Source organism: Bactrocera latifrons, unplaced genomic scaffold (assembly GCF_001853355.1).
Source record: "Bactrocera latifrons isolate USDA-ARS-PBARC rearing strain unplaced genomic scaffold, ASM185335v1 scaffold_77, whole genome shotgun sequence".
In the NCBI taxonomy this organism is placed as follows: Eukaryota; Metazoa; Arthropoda; class Insecta; order Diptera; family Tephritidae; genus Bactrocera; species Bactrocera latifrons.
The window spans coordinates 97,309-102,403 of record NW_017537456.1 but is presented as its reverse complement, the minus strand read 5'-3'; the positions used below and the strand labels follow the sequence as shown (position 1 = coordinate 102,403).

At 34.8% G+C, this 5,095-nt stretch overlaps 1 protein-coding gene across 1 annotated transcript in view; it reads right to left on the bottom strand.

Annotated features, from left to right (window-relative positions):
- LOC108976512 (microtubule-associated protein Jupiter) overlaps positions 1-5,095 on the bottom strand; it is a 193,452-nt gene that overhangs the window by 150,371 nt on the left and 37,986 nt on the right. The gene's annotated exons all lie outside the window — the stretch shown is intronic.

Here is a 5,095-nt window from a genome sequence, read left to right as displayed (position 1 = left end):
CATCACGATATCTCAATTTTTACTCAAGTTACAGCTTGCACGGACGGACGGACAGACGGACGGACGGATTTCAACTCTACTCGTTACCCTATATTTGACTCTTTTAGTTTTAGTACTTACAAACAACCGTTATGTGAACAAAACTATAATACTCTCTTTAGCAACTTTGTTGCGAGAGTATAAAAACCGGCTAATTTATATAATAAAAATTTTTCCWCACATTTTGAATACTTTATGCATATTATTTTCTTTACTCTCAAATGTTTTGTTATTAAATTCGAACAGTCGAGACAGTGCCAGCATTTTTTCGAACGTAGTAGTGATAACTATAGGCAAAAGTTGTATAAGGAAGGTAACAGCTCAACAAGTGTGTCCCTCAGAGGCGTGAAACCATTAAAAAATATATATAAAATCCAAAAGCTATAAAATATACAAAAAATACAAACAATACACACCTCCTGTGAAGTGCCGATAATCACTGAACTATTAATTGCTACCTTCGCAAAAACCGAAAATGAAAATAAAACAAAACAATGAAAACAGCTGGCAAGATAAATGTCAAAGTCAAAAGGAGAACTATTAAAATTTTGTGGTAAAAAAAGGCTTAATGCTATTTTTTATTTACGATGCGGTTTAGCTTTCAATAACCAAGTAAAAAGATTTGCTGGTAATAGGCTACAAATAAGTTAAATAATAAACAAAAAAATTTGCTGAAAAACGTGTTCGGCAGCCAAAAAGTAAAAACAAACAATAATTATGAATAATATCGAGAGCTGAAATAAAAAGAATACACACAAAAATAACACAGACTTGTTCTAAAACACCTCAGTAAAACAAAAAATAAACTAATAAAACACATTTGTTTGCAAATTAACAATAAACAGTTTCGCAATTAATTAATAGATTTGCAAATTAATGAATAGAACGCGAATGTGTTGATGTAGAAAAAATGAAGAATAAAATAGAAAACAAAATAGTAAAAAGTAAGCTGGTGACTAGAACATTGTTAGAATGTTAAAGAGATGGGAACTTCATTGAAGGAAAACATTTTATAGTTTATAGCTGGGCTTAGTGCGACGCCTTTTAACTCGTCTTTCTTTATGAAGTCGGTTGGCAAGATTTCTCGCGAACTATTCAAACAACCTTCATGAAGCACACATGTCTTTGAGATACAATTCTGAAAGACTTGGATGAAGGATTTTTTCTATTACAACTGTTCACAAAAAGATGTCGGGAAATTTTCATTWTTTTAAATGTCTGCGAAAAAWTCAATTTTCAGTTTTTTCCCCTCATCCAAGTTCTAAGTTTTAACTAAAACACGTATTTTTACTTAAGATGATGATCATGTAAGGAGTTATATARTTTTTTCTTTTTAGAACCAAAAAATAACTCTTCAAGAAGATTCAGTTATAAAAAGTTGCCATAAGGGGTTAGGTGAGTTTGAAAATTTCCAAAAATCGTTTTTTTTTTTGTTTGCGTTATTAAATTCTAGAATATAGTCCCAAATTTTAAAGCTGATCTGAGTAATGATTTCGGAGATACAGCCTTTAGAACTTGTGCACTCAAGGCTAGTTGCGCTTAGTGCCCTGTCTCTAAACGCGTTTTTCTCGAAACTGTGTTTTTGAAGTCGGTGGACACGATTTCTCGATGAGTTATCGACCGATTTAGTTCGTATTGTTTACACGTTTTTGAAATAATATTATCTAGTTATTGAACGAAGGATTTTTACTTGTTTCATTACAACTTATTTTTCTGACCAAAAAAAGCCGAAAATTTTACCAAAAATGAGAATTTTTGTTCAAAGCCCRAGAAAAGGACAATTTTAATATTTTTTTATTTCCTACGTTCAAAAACGAGATTTAGATATGTACTAACAGAATATACTTAGTTTTTGAATTTTATATGAACCAATAATAAGTTATGCTGTCCACGGCGAGAGCACCCAAGGAAATGCGGTCTCAACCGCGGAATTTTCAACATTTTGTATCGAAATTTCAGCAGATATTGTTCGAATATATACCATTGATATCACATATTATATTTTTCAAATATATGATTGCTTGAATAAAAAATAAAAATCGTAAAAATACCTTTTTTTTTATAACTCTGAAACCCACCTAACCCCATAAGTGTATTACGCCTGTGAAGGGTATTACTTTCTTGTTTTTGTTGCCTAAATGATAATTGCACAAAAATTATCAGCGAATACAGCATAAAATAACCATTACATTATCGATTACGGATTTAAATACATACATATAGGACATATCGTACCTAGATATGTAAGTCACAAGTCCCACAACTGGATTAAGCATATAGGAGCAAAATAAAACACAACATAAAAATGCGAGTAATTGCATTAAAACCGCATTAACATAGTATTTGGATGTTGTTGTAAATTAAAACCAAAACTACTATACGGCGTCGTCTGCAGCACGAAGAGCTTTACAGAGAGTGCTTCAGTTGTAATACGCTGTAGAAGAACATGAAGTGAAATAAATGAAAAATAATAATAAAATAAAAACACAAAAAAAATAAAAGGAAATAAGCATATATGCAAAAAGGAAACAGAAGAACATAAGGAGGCAGAGAAGCCTGTAAAGTCGCCGAGCACAATGCCGTGGTCAATGATCGTTGATAAAGAGAAGTCAAATGTTTTTAATTTCATTTAATTTTTTATGTTTCATTACTTTTTTGAAGCACTGTCTCAGTTCAAAATGAAATGTATTAAACGAGCGAACAGTGTGTAAACTAAAGAACTCAGAGCGAAAATGAGATTTCAAACAGGAAATTGTAAAATTCGAGGAACTGTTATTATTTACATAACTGTAAACAAAAAAAAAAAAAAAAATTAAGAGAAAAGTAAAACAAGCAATCTGAGAGTGTAAAACGATCACTTGCTTCAATGTGATTCTATGTTTATAAGAGTTACGCTAAGCGGCAGCGAAAACGAGATTGGTTGCATGCAACATTAGAGTTGCCAAGTGTCATTAGCATACTAGAAAATAATATCAAAAAAAAGGAAATAAAAATTGTAGATGCCTATATATGTAAATAACAACACAAGGAGAGCACGTAAGACTGACCACTTGGAAGCCGGTTGGCTGCCACCGTGCAAAATGCTATTATATTACGGTAAATACGTGTAAGCCGAGGATTTACGAGTAGCTAGCCATTATTTAGACGGCTAGTGAGATGTGAATTCAACGAATACGGAGTAAACGACACGGAAGACCAAATGCCTGCAGCGAGAAGGGTAGGAGGGAGTAAGCAGATGACAACTCCATTGCATCGATACTGAGCGTGTTGTAAAAAATAAAGTAAAATAAAATGGCAAGTATTTAGCTTAAGCTGGTTTGGTATGCAATCAAGCCGCTAGGCATAAAATCCGCACTAACCACTCCACATACATAYATACATAGTACATATGAATCTAGTATCTAGCGCTGCTCTGTGGCTGAGCTGAATGCTTAAGCCCTTAAGTAGACTTCATACCGTTTCATTTGTTTCTCATTAAATGGAGTAGCCAGCCACATGCACTTGTACATACTTCAATGGATTGCAGTATTCGACTTGACGTTAGTGGCTACTGTCTGAAGTGCTCATACTTACATACATTTATCTACTTTATTTACTAGGTATACTTAGGCTAATTGGCTATTCTACAAAGCAATGTAAATATATGAATGAAAAAAAGAAAAATTCAGAATTGAAAATTAGCAAAGCTATGCGAACAATTGAAGTAACAAAAACAAGGCAAGGCATTTTCAGCAAATAAAGAACAAATTGTAAAACAAAGGTTTAAGCAGCGGAAAGTAAAAGTCGGCACTACTTCCACGCAGTACATAACGCATTCTACTTACGCATAACGCTGCTCTTCATTGCAAATTTTTCCTGCACAACGAGRAATCGAACGTCTTCTTACGAGCATTGCAACACCCCTTCCATTGTATTTACCCAATAACTTTGCACTTGTGGTTTCATGTACTCAAGAATTGCGCAAAAGTTGAAATTAAAAACGAAAACAGCAAAAATGAAAAATTTTCTTCGGAATGGTGGTTGCACACAAGGGCACCGAATAAGTCAGCGAAGTCGATCTACAATTGAAAAAAAAAAAGTGCTGCAGAATTATATGCAAACAAGTTGTGCCGAATGACATCTGAATGCAACAAAGAACTCTTTGGAGTGATATTGAACAGTTGACGATCAAGATCAATTGTACGTAATATGAACGTTGGTACTTGCACGAGATCACTGTCTTTTTATTCGCTGAATTATGTCAATGACGTCGTATATCTCATACAGAGCTCATTGTTCCATCGAATGCGATATTCGGCGTGGCCAATGCGCAAAGAACCATAAATCTTCAGCAGAAAACTTTCTCTCGAAAACTCGTAACGTCGACTAATCAGATGTTGTCACCGTCCATGCCTCCGCACCATATAACAGAACGGGAGTAATGGGCGATTTATCGAGTTTGGCTTTTCGTCGAGAGAGGACTTTACTTCTCAATTGCCTACTCAGTCCGAAGTAGCACCTGTTGGCAAGAGTTATTCTGGGTAAGATTTCGAGGCTGACATTGTTTTTTCTGTTAATACTGGCTCCAAAATAGACGAAATTTTCTACGACTTCGAAGTTATGACTGCTAACAGCGACGTAAAAGCCTAGTCGCGAGTCCGACGACTGTTTGTTTGATGACAGTAGATATTTCGTCTTGCCATCATTTACTACCAGACCCACTTGCTTCGCTTTCTTATCCATTCTGGAGAAAGCAGAACTAACGGCGCGGTTGTTAAGGCCAATGATATCAATATCATCAGCTGTACACTTTTATAAAAGATTGTACTTTCTTTGTTCATCCCTGCAGCTCGAAATATTTTCCCCAGCATTAGATTGAAGAGTCCCATGTGACCAAACCAGTCTAATGTTAGAGATCAGCAATCTAAACACCCCTTCACCAGTCTTGAGCGCACAGTCAACGATCTCAAGGCTAATATCGCTGCTTTACTATCGGAATGAATAGTCATCAATCTTAAGAAGACTGCGCACTGGAGCATAGATCTGCTGCTAACTTTATGGCAGCAACCTCCGTTAG